We start from the raw sequence: 21,744 nt of genomic DNA, 5'->3' as shown, positions 1-21,744 counted from the left end.
TCATCAATGAACACCACAACAAACTTATCCAAATATTCCATGAACACCTTGTTCATCATGCTCATGAAATAGGCAGGGGCATTAGTCAGTCCAAATGACATGACTGTATACTCATATATCCCGTACCTTGTGGTAAATGCGGTTTTAGGTACATTCTTTTCCCGGATCTTCATCTGGTGATATCCTGATCGTAGATCGATCTTCGAAAACTCCTTAGCTCCTTGCAACTGGTCAAACAAATCATTGATCATCGGTGGTGGGTATTTGTTCTTGATCGTCACCTCATTCAACGCACGATAATCCACAACCATTCTTAGAGACTTATCCTTCTTTTCAACCAAAAGCACTGGGGCTCCCCATGGTGATGAACTCTGTCGGATGTAACCTTTCTCTAATAACTCCTTAATCTGCTTCTTAATCTCCTCCAGATCATTTGCGGGCATCCGGTAGGGTCTCTTTGATATTGGCCCTGTACCTGGCAATAGCTCTATCAAACACTCGATGTCTCGATCCGGTGGCATGCCTGGTAACTCCTCGGGAAAAACATCTGGGTAATCCTTCACTACAGGCACTTCCTCCTGAACAACTCCCGTGAGGGTATTTACTTGGATCCTCCTAGGCGCATGTCTAGATACATACTTGATCCTTTTTCCCTCCGGGGTGGTGAGATAAATCGATTTACTAGCACAGTCAATGATTCCTCCATACTTTGACATCCAGTCCATGCCTAATATCACATCCAATCCTTGTGACTCCAAAATTATTAGGTCTGGTGGAAAAACATGGCTACCAATGGTTAAGGGTATCCGGTCGCACCATCGGCTAGCCATATACTCTGCTCCAGGTGAACTTACTAACAGAGGGGTCCTAAGGGCTTGGGTTGGTAGTTTAAACTTATCCACGAATCCCCTTGATATGTATGAATGTGATGCACCAGTATCAAAAAGAACAAGGGCGGTAAAAGACTGAACCAAAAACTTACCGATAACTGCGTCTGGCTGCCCTTCAACCTCCTCCACTTTAACATGGTTCACTTGTCCTTTGTTGAATGGATTAGGCTTCTTCCCAGCGCTCCCATTACCGTTTCCATTCTTCGCTTCCGGGCACTCCATGGCATAGTGTCCAGTCTTCCCGCACTTGAAGCAAGTAGTGTGACTTAGGTCTCTCTTGGCGGGTGTGGCTGGATTGGAGCGGTTCCGATTGTTGCTTGTTCCGTTCCCAATCCCATTCTTGGAGCCATTGTGGTTATGCGAACTTCCTCCGTTGTGGTTATGACATCCATGGTTATGAACAAGTCCTCCCGAGTTCGGGGTTAGAAGAGACTTCTGCTGTGCTCCTGAGTTGTACCTTCCTTGTCCATACTTCCTTTTGCGGCTCTCAATTTGCTGCTGCTTCCCTTCAATCATAAGAGCCTTGTCTACCAACTCCTGGTAGTTGTTAAATGCTTCCACCATCAATTGCATGCTCACCTCATCATTCAGCCCTTCCATAAACTCCTCCTGCTTCGTGGCATCTGTGGCCACATCGTTAGGGGCATAACGAGACAACTTACTAAATTCATCCACGTACTGCCCCACAGTACGGTTTCCTTGGCGCAAGTTGCGAAACTCACGTTTCTTCATGCTCATAGCTCCTGTTGAGACATGGGCGGTGCGGAATGCTTACTGAAACTGATCCCATGTAACAGTGGCTATAGGATAGGTGACAGTGTAATTCTCCCACCATGAGGCTGCTGGTCCATCCAACTGATGTGCGGCAAAACGCACTTTATCAGCATCTGTACATCCTCAGTGTTAATTCCCTTCCAATCCTGCGGAGCCAATCATCTGCCACTATCGGCTCGGTGCTACTGGAAAACACCGGCGGTTGCAACCTCAGAAAACGGGCTAGGTTATCAACTGGTGGTGGTGGCGGTGGGTTGTTGTTGTTGTTATTGCATTGGTTCTGAACTAACAACTGCATCAGTGTATTCTACTGCTGGATCAACTGAGTGAGCTCCGGTGGGAAGGTAAATCCGGGGTCACGTCCCGGAGGCATCTGAGGGTTTAGAGGGAAGAGAATAGAATAGAATGAGGTCTAGTGAGAGAAACACTACCCATATGCACATGAGACAAACAAAATCATATCACTCAATCAATCAAACAAGGGCATACAATCGATCTAACTATCATTACAGAAGTGCTCGGACTATACTATATACATGGTGGAATACTACTACTGATGTGGTGGTCTACTAGAAATATTGATCAGTTGAAGACTCCATGATGTCTGCTCCAGCTTCGTCTTCATAGTCATCATCGCTATCGTCGGGATCCGAGTCGGTGTCGTCGATGATGATGTAGTCCTCAGAACGAATCTCCTTGGGCTCATCGTCTTCTCCTCCTGGCGCGGGGTATCCCATGAAGACTCCTAGCTTCATTGTCAGGTCAGCATTCTTATCCACTAGTACAACGATTTCCTCCTCATAATCTTCGCGTGTAGCCTTGAGTTCTTCCTCCAGTTCTGTGATCCTTGTCATCGCCTTCTTCAAATCTATCATGCCTACGCACATCTGGTTCTCCTGGCGATGAATGTGCTGGTTCAACTCCTGGATGAAAGCTGTGATTGATCTATCCTTCCTGGTGCTGATCATCTCCCATTGCTCATCTCGGCGCCCACAAATCTGGTAAATAGTATCCTTAAGCTCCTTATGGTAAACTTCTCCAATGCGTCCCATGGTGATGTGAGCCTCCATACTCTTTCCTAGACTCTAGGTTGGTGCATCAAAGGAAAACTCCATGGGCTTGGTGACTGGTGCGAATGTCCTTCCTGGAACTTGAACTTGAATCATCCATCGCTCCTCTTCTCGTAGAGTGGCGTTGTAAGTCCCGGTGAAGCTCGGTATTCCAATGTTCTAGTACTTAGTGACTTCCTTCAAGTGTCGTCCAAAAGGTGCTTCTTCATCCGGTTGTGCAAACTTGTTCTTGCGTCCGCCATCCTAAAGAGTAGAAATGGAGAGGAGTCAGAAATGAGAAGAGAGTAGTGATCTAGGGCTTTAGCTTAGTGGTCGTGTCCTACACTCAGCGTGTGCTCTGATACCATCTTGTAGCGACCCGGCCTCAAACGGTCAAGTCTCTGTGCTTCAGTGTCATCCCTGGATTGGTAATGCTGACACACATAGTACTCGAAGGATTTATAACAGAGTAGCAATCACACACTTATTACATCGAATGTCTCAAAAGAGAACTTATTACAATGAATATGGCTTAAGGCCATCTAATACGATAACAGGGAAGGCTTGGAAGATAAAGGTAGTCCATCAACTCCAACGACATAGCTGAGCTGCACGGCAACGACCTAATGAACCTTACTCCTCGTCTGAAAAGTCTGCAACATAACACGTTGCAGCCCGAAAACGGGTCAGCACATGGAATATGCTGGCAATGTAACACAGTAGAGCAAGACCAGAATAATGCTATCACTACATGCATATTTGGCCGGTGGAAAGGCTCTATGGTTATAGTTTTGCGAAAAGCCAATTTTTCACTACAACAAAGGAATAAATTTTATTTAACTATCATGGTAGTTGAAACATCATTGAGAAGGTTCCTCCAACTCAATCCCAATTAAAAGTAATTATCAACCCAACAATATTAAATTAGAGTGATGAGATACATATGATAATCCAAGTACTAGATACTCAAGATGTCCATAACCGGGGACACAGCTAACCATGATTAATTTGTACACTCTGCGGAGTTTTGTGCACTTTTCCCCACAAGACTCGATCTCCTCCGTTGAATTTCTTGCACTACATGGTGTTTGAGAAGCGGATGACCGAGACACAGTCTTTCAGAAGTATTAACTCCAACCCCGGGTAGACAGTACCAACCTACATCCCTCTACATCTGCTAGCCTACCACTGGAAGATGTCATGCAACTTACTCAACTATGCTAGAGCCCATAATGGCTTGTGGCTGCACACGGAAGTTTCTAGCATGAAATATCTTAGTTCCCTTTGAGCCTGGGTGGCGGACCTTAGGATTATCACATGGGTACTTCGGGATATCCTACGACAACACTGGATTCTCCAGGTGCCCGACAAGCAATCCACCCAGATGTGTATTAAAGATGCCACCTTATGTTGAACCATTAATTTAACAATCTCACATCTCTCATGGATTCACTCACCCAAACACCGTCTACAAGCATAGCATGGCAATATAAACAATATGTTGAAGTAACTCCCAAGGGTTTGATAATAACAGGGCAATAGGTTCTACCTCATCAACTACTTCCCAAACCCACATATTATCAAGTCCTAACCATGCAATGTTTGAGGGTTGAAACTAATGCATAAAAACTGGGTGATAAAGGGATATTATCAAAGTGTTACTTGCCTTACTGATGATCCGTAAAACCTAGAGACTCGTAGTAGCACGCTTCGCACTCGGGGTGTTCTATAGCAAACAAACAATAGCATACATAAGCAAACAAGCGAAGAAGCACGGGTAAAACACGAATAAGAAGATCTAACCAGAAAGTTCAACTTAAGAACTCCGGTTTGCAAAAAGAATCAAATCAAACGGAGCAACGAAACTCAAACTGCGAAAGAAACAAGATCCGATTACTAATCTGGACTAAAGTCAAATTTTACAGTACCAAAATCTTGTTTAAGTGGGTTAAACGAAAAGAGGGCTTCGAGACGAAGATCTTGGCGCTTGAATCGCCTGATTCCGATAAACGAGCGAAAAGATAAACTAAAACGAAAATCGGATCAGAAATCGCGATTGAAAATAACCGCGGAAAAATCCTAGAAAAGAAAAACGGACGAACAGGCTAACAAATGAACATTCATTGTCTGTGACTAATGGGCGAAAACCGTTCGTTAAAACGGATGTACGGACGAACGTCCGTTAAATAACTAAACCAAGAAAACCGGCGAACCAATCTAAAAAAACCGAAACTAGGGTTTTAAGAAACAACAGTTTTTACCTAAACCGAAAAAACCGGATGGCGAGATCGCGAACTCCAGCGCGGCTCCAGCGGCTTCCGGCGAGCAGGACGGAGGGCGGCGCGGGGTGGCTCGGCGGCGGCGCAGCAGCTGCTGCGAGCGGCGGCAGCAGCGGAGGCGGGGCGGCGGTGGCTGTGGCTTGGGGCTCCAGGGGGGCCCGGGTCGGCTTTTAAAGGGGGGAGGCGTGGCTTACGGGAGGGGCATGGAGGGGCATGGCCGACTCGGCCACGGCGAGCGGCGGCAGCTCGGGCGCGATCTCCGCGAGGGAGACGGCGGCGCAAGGTGGCTGGGCCAACTGGGCCTCGACCCAGTTTGGTCCTGTGGGCTTCTCTTTTTTTTAACCGATTCTGCCGAAAATAAATCCTAGAAAAATAAATAAAAATCTAAAAATACCAAAAAAATGTCACGCCCTAGCTAGTTCATGCATTACAGTGTTGCATCATGTTTAATTTCCTAGAAAACTGAAATGGGGATGACAGAACGCCCAGCCCCCCTGGAACAACTAGGGTTTACTAAAAACTTTTTCAATGAACCTGAAATGCCCTTCTAAAAAGTCCACCCTTTTTGTTTTGGGTTAAAACCTTTGACAAAAATGGTGCACATTTTTCTAGGACATCATAAGGTCATTGGATTAACTCATTACTAATTGCATTTGGGCAATTTAAATCCTATAAATATTTTTAAATGCCCAAATAATCCTGAAAGTAATTTTAGGCTATTGAGAATATTTTCAAAGGTGCCTCTGATTATTTTTAGGGTTTTCTAAATAAAATAGTATTTTTACTATTTCAAAACACAAAACAGAATAAATAGAAAACAAAAAAAAGAGAGAGAATGGGACTAACCTGGCTAAACCCCCAGCCGGCCCACCTGGCAGCCCAGCACTGTGCTGGCTCTTGGCCAGTCAGCTGCTTCCTCTCGCCAGGCAGGCAGGCAGAGAGGTGAGTGCCGGCGCGCCTGAGCTTGCCACAGCGCCACCTGCTTGCCGCCCGCGCCCCTGGATGTCTTGACGACCTCCACGTCGTCACCCTGACCCCGCAGACCCCTCCATTCACCCCCAACGCCTCTCCCTCGCCCTCTCCCACCATGGCCGACGCCCCTGCCGCCGCACCGTCGCCGTAGACGCGCCCTCCGCCATCCTCGCGCCGCGCCGTCGTGTCCACGAGCTCCGCCGTCGTCGACTACGTCGAGCAGGCCGATCCCCGAGCGCTCGCCCGCTCTGGAATCGCCCCGACCCCGTATTCCCCAACTCCGACCACCGGAGATCCCCTTCGCCGTCCCCGCCGCATCAGCTCGCCCCCGACCTCACCGACTGCCTCGACATGACCCCCGTGAGCTCAGCCATCTCCCCATCCCCTCCGTTTACCTTCTCGTGCACCGTAGCGACTGCACCATGCTCACCCGCACGCGCCACCGCCCGCGCTCGTCGCCGGCGATGCTCCGGTGACCATTTGGTCCCGGGCATGCGCCCAACGCGCTCCCCGCATCACGTAGAGCCCCCGTAGCACCTCGCCGCGCTCATTTGCGCACCACAACCCCATCCCCACCTGCACCCGAGCTTCGGCAGCCGCCGAGCTCGTCGCCGGCGCCACTCCGGCCACTCCCCGGCTGCGCCACCACCACGGTTGGATGCGGACGAGCGTCCGCGTCCTGTAGCTGTGCTCCGCGCGCCAAACGGTGCCTTGTGGGTCACAACCGCACTGCTCCACCGCGTCTGGCCTCGCCGGCGGCTAAACGCCGGCGAGATTGACCCTTTTTGACCCCGTGTGGGCCCAGGTTGACCTCCCCTGAGTCACTGACGTGTGGGCCATGCCCCTGTCTAATTTAGAATTAGTTTAGTTAACACTAATTACTTAGTTAATAGGTTGACTCACTGACATGTGGGCACAGGGCCTAACTAACCTAGTTTAGTGCTAACGAAACACTAACTAACTCTATTATTTAGTTCTTACACTGACAGATGGGGCCCACCGGTCAGGTTTGACCTGGGCTGGCACCTTTGACCCGCTGACGTCACACTGACGCCAGGCTAACGCAGAAAATCCTTTTCTGGATTTATTCTTATATAGGAAATTCCAGAAAATAACCAAAACTTCTAAAATTCATAACTTTTAATCTGTAACTCCAAATGCAAAGATTTATATATGAAATTTGATCAGAAAAATTCAATCTTTCCATCTGTAATGGTTTCATGCATGACAAAACAATTTAACCTTGCTGTTTAGGTGGAAAAAGATAATACACTTATAATGCTTAATAACATAAGCTCCCATTTGAATCTTTGATTCAAATGGACCTAAACCAACTTGTTTCACATTCATTAGGCAGGACACCTCATATTGCCATGTCATAGCATGCACCATATTGTTGCATATTGCCATGTGATGATTGTGTTCTGTGGTGTCTTTCATGGTAGGTTCTGCCTCCGAGGATATCTCCGAGTATCCAACTGAAGGGCAGTACCCTACTACTACTCCATCAGGCAAGCAGCCTCATTGATCGTATCGATACAATCCCATGTTCTCGCTTCTGCTCTCACTTACTACATTAAGACAACAACGTTTCAAACTGTTGTGTGCTGCAGTAGTTGAACCCTTATCCTCTGCATGACCTGTCATTGCCACCGTAACTAGATGAAACCCACTAGCATGTGTAGGAGTTGATTGAGCCATGTATGTGTTTCCTACCTTGCTATGCCTGCTATGCTTAGAGTTGTGTCAGGTCTGGTTCATCTCGGTGATGGGCTAGAGTGAAATGATTACATCGGTAGTGTGAGGGATGTGTTAAACATGTTTCGGTAAAGGTATTTATGAGAGGCCATGTAGGAGTACATGGTGGGTTGTTTCATTGAGGCCGTCCATAAGAACTGAGATCTGTATGCGTGATTTAAGATTCAGCTACTACCACACACTGGGCCCTGAAATATGACCCCGCTCGACTTACTGACCCCTCTCGTCCTATGTCCAGGAGTTGCAACTAGTTTCTGGTGTTTGTAGGTTATGTGTTGGCGGCCGTGCGTAGCGCTGACCCTAGGGGTGGGCTATGATGCGGTAGATACACCGTGGCACGGTGTACCGAGTCGCCCGTTTGGTGTCTCGGGAACCCTGCACAGATCGTTTGGGGCCGTTGAGGACACCCCAGCTGGATTTCCTTGCGGATGGAACCCGAATAGGCGATAAACCTGGACTAGAGACTTGTGTGGTTAGTCAGGTCGTGGTCTACACCCACATCGGCTTTCGTTTGAAGTCTGCCGAGCACATGTCGTGTGTAGACACTAAGTGGTGGAAACATGTGTGACGAAGTACACCCCTGCAGGGTATAAAACTATTCGAATAGCCGCGTCCGCGGTAAAGGACTACTTGGTTGCCTATATAGTTCATAGACAAGATAATGGTTACTACTAAAATACTCAAGATAAGTGTGAGTACCGAGGATGGCCCTCTCGTAGGATGATGAGGGAGGATCCTCGGTGGAGTATTGTGTTAGTGATTAGTGGACTCGTGTGCGAAAACTATTTTACTAGTGGTGTCTCATAGGATAGCTTAGCCAAGAGTCAAAGCTGGCTTGCTGCAATAACTCCACCACCTTCTTGAGAATGAGCATGTATAGTAGGATCTGTTGTAAGACTTGATGAGTACCTTTGTACTCATGTTTCTTTAATTACTGTTTTCAGACGACAACACCGCCCCCTCCGATGGGTTTTATGTAGACCTCGACGTCGATGAGTAACTTGCCACCCAGGTGGTGATTCTGGCCATGGAGGGCCCTATGTAGATAGACAGGCTTCGACAAGCCTTCTTTCATTCTAGTGTCTGTACTCAGACTTATTTTCTTCCGCATGTGCTTGTATGCTTGTATGACTTGAGTGTCGGGTCATGTGACCCCTACCTGTATGAACATGTTATGTATGGCTCTCCGGAGCCTTTAAATAAAGTACTTGAGTTGTAGAGTTTTGTTGTGATGCCATGTTGTATTTGCACATATCGAGCATATTGTGTGTATGATTGAAATGCTTGGTATGTGTGGGATCCGACAATCTAGTTGTTTATCCTTGGCAGCCTCTCTTATGGAGAAATGTAGTCTAGTGCTCCTTGAGCCATAGTAGTCCGTTACAGCCCGGTTCACTGGAGTCCTGCTAGCCCAGCACTACTACTCAGGACACTTGACTGGCCGGCATGTGTTTCACTTTGTTCCTATGTCTGTCCCTTCGGGGAAATGTCACGCGGTGACATCCAGAGTCTTGCCTAGCCTGTTACAGCCCGGGTTCCTTGGAGTCCTGTTAGCCCAATGCTACAGCCCGGATTCACACGCTGTTGACCGACATGCTCGATGTGATTCATGTATGCCTGTCCCCATAGGTCTGTGCCGCTTTGGGTTCACGACTAGCCATGTCGGCCCATGTTCTTTGTCATATGGATGCTAGCGACACTATCATATACGTGAGACAAAAGGCGCGAACGGTCCCGGTCCATGGTAAGGCGACACCCGTGGGAATACCGTGTGTGAGGCCGCAAAGTGATATGAGGTGTTACCGGCTAGATCAATGTGACTTGGAATCGGGGTCCTGACAGCGTTGGCATTAGAGCCGGACTGCCTGTAGGTTCGTTGAGCCAAACTGGTTGATGTCGAGTCTAGAAATGCTTTAGTTAGGAATTGATTGTGGAAGGGAACATAAGGCTCTTTTACTCCTTTACCTTATGCCCTCTGATCTGAGTCATTCTCTTCTCATTCTACGTGGGTTAAGGACTAGGCTCTCTTCTTTCTATCAGGTTCACGTGTTACTAATCCATAGTAGCTTATAGGATTGTTGTTACAAGCCTCGGTAAAGTTTCTACTACTTTTAGTATGTTGTCAGTTGAACCAGAACCTTGATATGATGTTGTTGAGTGGTATTGCAAACTGTTGTGGATGTCTCAAATCTTTTTCTGAGCATTTACAGCCGTTATGCTGTCCGATTTCTCCTAGGAAATTCTAATGCCTTTGCATTATTCTGTGCTTTTAGATGGCCACCCATTCCTAGAACCAAGTGGTTTGTCTGACCCGGTGCCTCGATGTACCCGGTCACACGCCCATGTTGGTTCGAGTGATGGTCGAGTCAGGCTATCGATGGTATCCAGAATATACCGTCGAGAAGCAGTTCCAAGACTTCAACCAGAGCTAGTACCTTCGTACCATCAGGATATATCCCTCTTATCCTGGAGCCACTGAACCCCTTCACTGTTCCTATGGACTTGGGTCACTATTGAGATGTCTGTGCAGGATGCAACTTACTCAATGATGAATATCATTAGAGCCAGGACTGCCTTGCTTCAGAACACCGATTTCCGCTACATGCCAGCCTCACTCCCTGGAGCACAGGGGTACTATCAGGCTTTGTACTATGACTCTACAAATGAGGAGTCACTACTCCACACCACTACCGAGATGCTCGAGGATAAGGACCGTGAAAATCGGGCCTTGCGTATGGAGCTTTTCAACTCTCGTGCTGATCACAGGACCACTTTGACTCGGTTTGCACCTGCGGTACAGGCAGGATACATGGACCTGAGGGACCTGTACCCTGTGCGGTCTGGATTGCCAGATTGTATGGAGTGGCGTGATGTAGGAGGCATCACCCCTCCTCGTGGTCCCCGTCTGCCACCGCCTGCGGGACCAAGGCCACATCTGAGTCCCTATGGTCCACAGGCTCCGCAGCACCGTCTGTTCCCAGATGATCATGTTCCGCTTCCAGGCTTTGGTGGTGACTTTTATGAGGATTACGACGGAGCTGTCTGAGCTAGTAGTAGTTTCACTAGTACTATAATAGTTGTATTCTCCATAGTCCTGCGTGACCGTGAGATACGACTTAGTGTGTACCACACTCCCGAGGTGTAGAAAAATAATGTATAAGAGCTTGGAATGCCTCAGATGAGATGTAATGTCTTCCACCGTAGTTGTACTCTAGCCTGGGCTTGTACTAAACTATGTACGGTGTGTATGACCAATGGTATATATATGGCAGTTTCTATATTACCATGTCGTGCAATGACCATCTCAGCATTCCATGTTATCCATTACATTCTGCACTTCCTTGCCAAGTTTGTGCCATCCTTGTCTAAACCGTTATCTTGTTTTTCCTAGGATGGTCAACACCCGCAGCAACCCTGCTGCCCCAGAGCAGGGGGAAGCCAGTGCAGCTAGGGGTGAGAATCTTCCTCACCCGCCTTCTCTGGCCGAAGTTATGCTGGAGGCAGAAATAAACAAGCGTGAGACTAACCGCTTGCTGGAGCGGATTGAGCAGAACACTGCACGCCATCAGCAAAACGACTTGGTGTCAATCAATGACTTTATCAAGTTGTACCCACCAAAGTTTAATCATTCCGTCGAGCCCCTCGACGCGGATGACTGGCTTCGCAGCATCACCCACAAGCTACGTTCTGCCAACGTGGCCGAAGCTGATAAGGTTACCTATGCTGCCTATCACCTCGAAGGCCCTGCTAGCCTTTGGTGGGAAAACTTTGAGGCTATGCGCCCGGTCAGCCAAATCACTACTTGGGCTGAATTCAGTGAGGCTTTCCGTGAGCATCACATCCCAGAAGGTCTCATAGATCGTAAGAGGGAAGAGTTCTGCAATTTCACCCAAGGCAGACTGACTGTGGATGCATATAGTCGTGAATTTGGGAATCTGGCACGTTATGCTCCTGAAGAGGTATCCACCGACGCTAAGAAGCAGGCAAGGTTCCGCAAGGGACTTAGCCCCGAGCTTCGCCGTGATCTTCGTCTGCACGAGTGCACCTCTTCCAGAAGTTGGTCAATAAAGCCATCAGTGCTGAGACAGGCCAGTCTGACTATGACGCTTCACGCAAGCACTCTCGTGATTTTGGTTCTTCATCCGGCTCTGGATCTCAGAAGCGCCGGGTGTGGATTCCAAGCACAGCGTTGCCACCCAGGTTCATTCTGAGGCCATCCTTTGAGGCGCCTCACCCCAACCAGCAGTTTGCACCACCTAAGACCTATGGTGGCCCCACTGCTAATGCTGCTCCACGCCCCAATGTTGTGACATGTTTCAAGTGTGGAGAGATGAGTCACTATAGCAGAGAGTGTCCCCAGAACAACAACACCAACCAGTCTGGAAAGTCCGTTGGTCGTAATAAGCCAGCGGGAAAGACCTTCTACGCCAAGCCAGCCACCACTGCACGTGGTCATGTCAACTATGTCTCAGCTGAGGAGGCTCATGATGATCCTAATGTCATCCTTGGTACGCTCCTTGTTAATTGCCATTCGGCATCTGTTCTTTTCGATACTGGAGCATCTCATTCATTCATATCTGAGAACTATGCTCGATTGCATAACACGACATTCTATGACATGACCACTTCCATGGTAATTCAAACTCCGGGTTCCAAATGGCAAACTTCTAGAGTAAGCCATGGGAATGAAATTCGTGTCGATAGACTTGTCTTCCTTGCATCTTTAATAGCTCTCAAGTCCTCGGACATAAACATCATCTTGGGTATGGACTGGATGTCAGCTCATTATGCTAAGATTCATTGTGCCACTAGAACCGTTCAACTTACTCACCCATCGGGCAAGACAGTCAATGTCTTAACTCGAGTGGCCAAGCGCCAACTTTACTCCTTAAATGCCAACCCCCTTCCAGACCTTGAAGATATTCCGGTAGTCCGAGACTTCCCGGATGTCTTTCCAGAAGAACTACCAGGTGTTCCACCGGACAGGGATGTCGAGTTTGTGATAGACCTTGTTCCAGGAACCGTCCCAATTTCTAGAAGACCCTATAAGATGGCACCCTTAGAACTACCCGAGCTTAAGAACCAACTCGATGAGTCCTTGAAAAAGGGTTTCATCCGTCCTAGTTCCTCTCCTTGGGCTTGCCCCGTCCTCTTCGTCAAGAAGAAGGATGGAACGGATCGGATGGTTGTAGATTACCGACCTGTCAACTTGGTCACTATCAAGAACAAGTATCCGCTTCCCAGGATCAACGATCTATATGATCAGCTCGTTGGATCCTCAGTCTTTTCCAAGATGGATTTGAGGTTGGGCTACAATCAAATCAAAATCAGAAACAGGGACATTCCCAAAACGGCCTTTGTAACTCGTTATGGCCAATACGAGTACACCGTCATGTCCTTCGGTTTAACCAATGCCCCAGCCACTTTCTCTCGGTTAATGAACTCGGTCTTCATGGAGTATTAGGATAAATTCATCGTGGTATACCTCGATGATATACTCATCTACTCGAAGAATGAGGAGGAACATGCCGAACATCTAAGGCTGGTATTGACGAAACTTCGAGAGCATCGCCTTTATGACAAATTCTCCAAGTGTGAATTTTGGTTGCCAGAAGTGACCTATCTAGGCCATGTAATCTCTGTTTAGGGTATTGCTGTCAATCCCGAGCGAGTTCAAGCCATCCTTGATTGGACTCCACCTGAAACGGTCAAGCAAGTTCGGAGCTTCCTTGGCTTAGCGAGCTATTGTCGCTGCTTCGTCGAGAATTTCTCTAAGGTTGCTAAACCCCTAACTTAACTCCTCAAGAAAGATAAGAAGTTCGAGTGGACCCCACAGTGCGAGTTCAGCTTTCATGAACTGAAAAGACGCCTGACATCTGCTCCCGTACTGGTACCACCAGATTTCTCCAAGGACTTTATTATCTATTGCGACGCCTCGCGACAAGGACTAGGTTGCATACTCACGCAAGACCGTTAGGTAATTGCCTATGCTTCACGGCAATTACACCCCCATGAAGAAAACTATCCCACACATGATCTAGAGCTTGCAGCTGTAGTCCATGCACTTAAAACATGGCGACATTACCTTCTCGGTAATCGTTGCGAGATCTTCACCGATCACCAAAGTTTGAAGTATATCTTCACCCAACCGGATTTGAATCTCAGGCAAAGACGTTGGGTCGAGTTGATCTCAGATTATAACTTAGGAATAACTTACACCTCGGGAAAGGTCAATGTCATGGCTGATGCGCTAAGTCGTAAATCTTATTGTAACAACCTAATGTTACAACAAAGTCAACCACTTCTCCACGAGGAATTTCGTAAGCTTAACCTTCACATAGTTCCTCGAGGATTCCTATCCACCCTGGTGGCGAAGCCTAACCTTACAGATCAAATCATAGCTGCCCAGAAGTGTGATAAGGGCATATCCCGGATTAAGGAAAACATCGCTAGCGGAGTTGCTAAATGTTTTTCCATGGATGAGCGAGGTGTTGTCTTCTTTGAGAACTGCTTGGTGGTTCCCAAGAAACAACATCTACGCCAGTTGATTCTTAAGGAAGCTCATGATTCCCCTCTCACCATTCATCTCGGTAGTACTAAAATGTATCAAGACCTATGCCAGAGGTTTTGGTGGACTAGGATGAAGAGAGAAATTGCTCAATACATTGCTAGTTGCGACGTCTGTTGTCGTGTTAAAGCAGAGCATCAACGGCCTACTGTCACCCTTCAACCTTTGGCTATTCCTGAGTGGAAATGGGATAAAATCAGTATGGATTTCATTACTGGGTTTCCCAGGACCAAGAGAGGGAATAATGCCATCTTCGTCGTGATCGATCGTCTTTCCAAGGTGGCCCACTTTCTACCTGTTCGTGAGAGTATCACCGCTAGCCAGCTAGCTGACCTATACATCTCCCAAATAGTGTCTCTTCATGGTGTCCCATTGGAAATTAACTCAGACTGTGGAAGTCTCTTCACCTCTCGATTTTGGGAAAGTTTCCAAAATGATATGGGAACTCGTCTCTCTTTTAGCACCGCCTTCCACCCCCAATCAAGTGGTCAAGTAGAGCGAGTAAATCAAATTCTGGAAGATATGCTCCGAGCTTCTGTCATCTCATTCGGAATGGATTGGGAGAAATGCCTTCCATTCGCGGAGTTTGCTTATAACAATAGTTATCAAGCTAGCTTGGGCAAGGCTCATTTTGAAGTTCTCTATGGATGAAAATGTCGAACGCCTCTTAACTGGTCAGAAACCGGGGAAAGACAACTCTTTGGCCCGGACATGATTCGGGAAGCAGAAGAGCAGGTTCGCATTATTCGTGAGAAATTGAAAACAGCCCAATCTCATCAAAAGAGCCAATATGATTGTAAACATAAGCTCATGACTTATGAAGTCGGCGAGAAGTCTTACCTTTGGGTTACTCCGTTAAAGGGAACCCATCGTTTCGGTATCAAAGGCAAATTGGCTCCTCGTTACATTGGACCCTTTCGCATTCTTGCCAAATGAGGATAAGTTGCCTACCAATTGGAACTACCTCCGCATCTTTCCAGAGTTCACGATGTCTTCCACGTTTCTCAACTCAGGCGTTGCTTCGCGGATCCTAACCGTGGAGTGGGCCACGAAACGCTTGATCTACAAGATAATCTCACTTATCGGGAATATCCTGTTTGTATCCTTGATCAAGCCGAGCGTACCACTCGACGCCATAACATCAAGTTTCTCAAGGTTCAATGGTCACACCATTCCAAAAAAGAAGCCACTTGGGAAAGGGAGGATCGTCTTCAACTCGAGTACCCCACCTTCTTCCCAATGGATCCTAAATCTCAGGACGAGATTCTTTTGAGTGGGGGTGAGTTGTCACACCCTAGCTAGTTCATGCATTAGAGTGTTGCATCATGCTTAATTTCCCAAAAACTGAAATGGGGATGACAGAACCCCCAGCCCCCCAGAACAACTAGGGTTTACTAAAAACTTTTTCAATGAACCCGAAATGCCCTTCTAAAAAGTCCACCCTTTTTTTTGGGTTAAAACCTTTGACAAAAATGGTGCACATTTTTCTAGGACATCATAAGGTCATTGGATTAACTCATTACTAATTGCAATTGGGCAATTTAAATCCTATAAATATTTTTAAATGCCCAAAAAATCCTGAAAGTAATTTTAGGATGTTGAGAATATTTTCAAAGGTGCCTCTGATTATTTTCAGGGTTTTTCTAAATAAAATAGTATTTTTACTATTTCAAAACACAAAACAGAAAAAAGAGAGAGAAAGGGACTAACCTGGCTAAACCCCCAGCCGGCCCACCTGGCGGCCCAGCACTGTGCTGGCCCATGGCTAGTCAGCTGCTTCCTCTCGCCAGGCAGGCAAGTAGAGAGGTGAGCGCCGGCGCGCCTGAGCTCGCCACGGCGCCACCTGCTTACCGCCCGCGCACCTGGATGTCTCGATGACCTCCACGTTGTCGCCCCGACCCCGCAGACCCCTCCATTCACCCCCAACGCCTCTCCCTCGCCCTCTCCCACCATGCCGACGCCCCTACCGCCGCACGGTCACCGTAGTCGCGCCCTCCGTCATCCTCGCGCCACGCCGTCGTGTCCATGAGCTCCGTCATCGTCGACTACGTCGAGCAGGCCGAGCCCCGAGCGCTCGCCCGCTCTAGAATCGCCCCGACCCCGTCTTCCCCAACTCCGACCACCGGAGATCCCCTTCGCCGTCCCCGCCGCATCAGCTCGCCCCCGACCTCGCCGACTGCCTTGACGTGACCCCCGTGAGCTCAGCCATCTCCCCATCCCCTCCGTTTACCTTCTCGTGCACCATAGCGACTGCACCATGCTCACCCGCACGCGCCACCGCCCGCGCTCGTCGCCGGCGATGCTCCGGTGACCATTTGGTCCCGGGCATGCACCCAACACGCTCCCCGCATCACGTAGAGCCCCCGTAGCACCTCGCCGCGCTCATTTGCGCACCACAGCCCCATCCCCACCTGCACCCGAGCTTCGGCCGCCGCCGAGCTCGTCGCCGGCGCCACTCAGGCCACTCCCCGGCTACGCCACCACCACGGTTGGATGCGGACGAGCGTCCGCGTCCTGTAGCTGTGCTCCGTGCGCCAAACGGTGCCTTGTGGGTGAAACCCGCACTGCTCCACCGCGTCTGGCCTCGCCGGCGGCTAAACGCCGGCGAGATTGACCCTTTTTGACCCCGTGTGGGCCCAGGTTGACCTCCACTGAGTCACTGACGTGTGGGCCATGCCCCTGTCTAATTTAGAATTAGTTTAGTTAACACTAATTACTTAGTTAATAGGTTGACTCACGGACATGTGGGCACAGGGCCTAACTAACCTAGTTTAGTGCTAACGAAACACTAACTAACTCTGTTATTTAGTTCTTACACTCACAGATGGGGCCCACCGGTCGGGTTTAACCTGGGCTGGCGCCTTTGACCCGCTGACGTCACACTGATGCCAGGCTGACGCAGCAAATCCTTTTCTGGATTTATTCTTATATAGGAAATTCCAGAAAATAACCAAAACTTCTAAAATTCATAACTTTTAATCTGTAACTCCAAATGCAAAGATTTATATATGAAATTTGATCAGAAAAATTCAATCTTTCCATCTGTAATGGTTTCATGCATGACAACACACTTTAACCTTGTTATTTAGGTGGAACAAGATAATACACTTATAATGCTTAATAACATAAGCTCCCATTTGAATCTTTGATTCAAATGGACCTAAACCAACTTGTCTCACATTGCATTAGGCAGGACACCTCATATTGCCATGTCATAGCATGCACCATATTGTTGCATATTGCCATGTGATGATTGTGTTCTGTGGTGTCTTTCATGGTAGGTTCTGCCTCCGAGGATATCTCCGAGTATCCAACTGAAGGGCAGTACCCTACTACTACTCCATCAGGCAAGCAGCCCCATTGATCATATCGATACAATCCCATGTTCTCGCTTCTGCTCTCACTTACTGCATTAAGACAACAACGTTTCAAACTGCTGTGTGCTGCGGTAGTTGAACCCTTATCCTCTGCATGACCTGTCATTGCCACAGTAACTAGATGAAACCCACTAGCATGTGTAGGAGTTGATTGAGCCATGTATGTGTTTCCTACCTTGTTATGCCTGCTATGCTTAGAGTTGTGTCAGGTCTGGTTCATCTGGGTGATGGGCTAGAGTGAAATGATTACGTCGGTAGTGTGAGGGATGTGTTGAACATGTTTTGGTAAAGGTATTGATGAGAGGCCATGTAGGAGTACATGGTGGGTTGTTTCATTGAGGCCGTCCATAAGAACTGAGATCTGTATGCGTGATTTAAGATTCAGCTACTACCACACATTGGGCCCTGAAATATGACCCCGCTCGACTTACTGACCCCTCTCGTCCTTTGTCCAGGAGTTGCAACTAGTTTCTGGTGTTTGTAGGTTATGTGTTGGCGGCCGTGCGTAGCGCTGACCCTAGGGGTGGGCTATCATGCGGTAGATACACTGTGGCACGGTGTACCGAGTCGCCCGTTTGGTGTCTCAGGAACCCTACACACATCGTTTGGGGCCGTTGAGGACACCCCAGCAGGATTTCCTTGTGGATGGAACCCGAATAGGCGATAAACCTGGACTAGAGACTTGTGCGGTTAGTCAGGTCGTGGTCTACACCCACGTCGGCTTTCGCTTGAAGTCTGCCGAGCACATGTCGTGTGTAGACACTAAGCGGTGGAAACATGTGTGACGAAGTACACCCCCTGCAGGGTATAAAACTATTCGAATAGCCGCGTCCGCAGTAAAGGACTACTTGGTTGCCTATACAGTTCATAGACTAGATAATGGTTACTACTAAAAGACTCAAGATAAGTGTGAGTACCGAGGATGGCCCTCTCGTTGGATGACGAGGGAGGATCCCCGATGGAGTATTGTGTTAGTGATTAGTGGACTCATGTGCGAAAACTATTTTACTAGTGGTGTCTCGTAGGATAGCTTAGCCAAGAGTCAAAGCTGGCTTGCTGCAATAACTCCACCACCTTCTTGAGAATGAGCATGTATAGTAGGATCTGTTGTAAGACTTGCTGAGTACCTTTGTACTCATGTTGCTTTATTTACTATTTTCAAACGACAACACCGCCCCCTCTGATGGGTTTTATGTAGACCTCGATGTCGATGAGTAACTTGCCACCCTAGTGGTGATTCTGGCAATGGAGGGCCCTATGTAGATAGACAGGCTTCGACAAGCCTTCTTTCTTTCTAGTGTCTGTACTCAGACTTATTTTCTTCCGCATGTGCTTGTATGCTTGTATGACTTGAGTGTCGGGTCATGTGACCCCTACCTGTATGAACATGTTATGTATGGCTCTGCGGAGCCTTTAAATAAAGTACTTGAGTTGTAGAGTTTTGTTGTGATGCCATGTTGTATTTGCACATATCGAGCATATTGTGTGTATGATTGAAATGCTTGGTATGTGTGGGATCCGACAATCTAGTTTTTATCCTTGGCAGCCTCTCTTATGGAGAAATGTAGTCTAGTGCTCCTTGAGCCATAGTAGTCCGCTACAGCCCGGTTCACCGGAGTCCTGCTGGCCCAACACTACTGCTCAGGACACTTGACTGGCCGGCTTGTGTTTCACTTCGTTCCTATGTCTGTCCCTTCGGGGAAAATGTCACGCGGTGACATCCGGAGTCCCGCCTAGCCTGCTACAGCCCAGGTTCCTCGGAGTCCTGTTAGCCCAGTGCTACAGCCCGGATTCACATGCTGATGACCGACATGCTCGATGTGATTCATGTATGCCTGTCCCCATAGGTTAGTGCCGCTTTGGGTTCACGACTAGCCATGTCGGCCCGGGTTCTCTGTCATATCGATGCTAGCGACACTATCATATACGTGAGCCAAAAGGCGCAAATGGTCCCGGGCCATGGTAAGGCGACACCCGTGGGAATACCGTGCATGAGGCCGCAAAGTGATATGAGGTGTTACCGGCTAGATCAATGTGACTTGGAATCGGGGTCCTGACAAAAAATTTCACCGTCTAAATAAAATATTTAGAACAGGGTGAACATTTTGTTGGCCTAAAATGCAATTTTTGAAAAATGCATATTTTTCCTATGCAAATAAAATAGCAGTAAAATCTGAATAAAAGCAAATGTTTGACTTTAATATTTTTCCTCCAATATTTCATTTATTTTGGAGAAGTCATATTATCTCCTCTCATATATTTTAATATGAAATTTTTTGGAGAGAAAAATAATTAAAACAAATAATCCTCGTTTCAATATTTGATAAAATTTCAAATATGAAACAGGGAAATCCCCAACTCTCTCCGAGGGTCCTTGAGTTGCTTAGAATTTCGAGGATCGTGAAACGAAATGCAAACAAAATATGCTATGCATCAATGACCTATGTATAACATTCCAAATTGAAAATTTGGGATGTCACAATTGTCTTGAGTAAGATGAATTCCAATGAGCCTATGTTTGGTGATTGTGTATTTGAGCTTACTAATCTTATGTGTGCCAAAGGAGACGTTGGAATTAGAATTCATAAATATGACTATTGTGATGACTATTTATCTAATGAATTACCCTCTCTAGGAATTGATCCATCACAAGACGATGTTGAACATGGATACTATGATGAGGATGATGATAGTGACCTTGATCTCGATGAGTCTATCAGACACTTTGGTCTTATGGCTAATCTTCGTGGCTACATGGCTGGAGGAAAGGAATGGGTCCTTGATAGTGGATGTACTGATCATATGACCAGAGACAAAGATATGTTTCGTGAGCTTGCTGAAAACGACGGCCCTCGGAAGTATGTCACTTTTGGTGATAACTCAAAGGGTAAGGTGGTTGGCCTTGGTAAGGTGGCCATATCACATGATAGCTCCATACAAAATGTTATGCTCGTTGAATCTCTTGGCCACAATTTACTTTCCGTATCTAGACTTGTTGACTTTGGTTTCAATGTCCTATTTACTGAAGTAGATTGCCAAGTGTTTCGTAGAGATAATCATAAAATGGTCTTTAAAAGTATACGTAGAGGTGATCTTTACATTGTTGACTTCACTAAGAGGCTCAACCTAGAACTTGCTTAATTGCTAAATCTTCGAAAGGTTGGTTGTGGAATAGAAGGTTAGGTCATGTGGGCATGCGAAATCTTGATAAGCTTATTAAAGGTAATCATATCCTTGGAGTAAAAGATGTTATATTTGACAAGGATAGATTATGCAGTGCTTGTCAAGCAGGAAAACAGGTTGGAGGAAGTCATCCCGTGAAGAACATCATGACCACGAGAAGACCGCTCGAGCTACTTCATATGGATCTTTTTGGTCCCGATGCCTACAAAAGTCTCGGTGGTAACTCATTTGGTCTAGTCATAGTCGATGATTTTTCAAGATTTACATGGTTGTTCTTTCTTGATGATAAATCGCAGGTCCAAATAAATTAAGAACTTCGCTAGGAAGGTCAAAAATCAATTTGAAGTGAAGGTCAAGAAGGGTCATAGCGACAACGGAATGGAGTTTGAGAACACAAATGTGGATACCTTTCTTGACGAAGAAGGTATTTCACACGAGTTCTCGGCTACGTACACGCCTCAACAAAATGGAGTTGTTGAGAGGAAGAACCGAACTCTTATCGAGATGGCAAGAACGATGCTTGATGAGTACAAGACTCCAAAACACTTTTGGGCGGAAGCGGTTGAGACGGCTTGTCATGCAACAAATCGCTTGTATCTTCACAAGCTACTTGGCAAGATGGCATACGAGCTCCTCACTAGTAACAAACCCAAAGTTGGATACCTTCGAGTATTCGGCTCAAAGTGTTACATTCTTGATAAGCATCATCATTCTAAATTTGCTTCTAAATCTCATGAGGGTTTCCTACTTGGTTATGGCTCAAACTCTCACACTTACCGTGTCTACAACAATTTCACCCGAAAGGTTGAAGAGACGGTAGATGTGATGTTTGATGAATCTAATGGCTCACAAGTAGAGCAATTGCCAATTAATATAGGAGACAAAGACCCCTCA

The sequence above is a fragment of the Triticum urartu genome, chromosome 7A, assembly GCF_056163025.1.
Source record: "Triticum urartu cultivar PI428250 chromosome 7A, HENAU_Tu73, whole genome shotgun sequence".
NCBI classification, from domain to species: domain Eukaryota; kingdom Viridiplantae; phylum Streptophyta; class Magnoliopsida; order Poales; family Poaceae; genus Triticum; species Triticum urartu.
The sequence above is the reverse complement of the archived record's forward strand: the minus strand, read 5'-3'. Positions refer to the sequence as shown.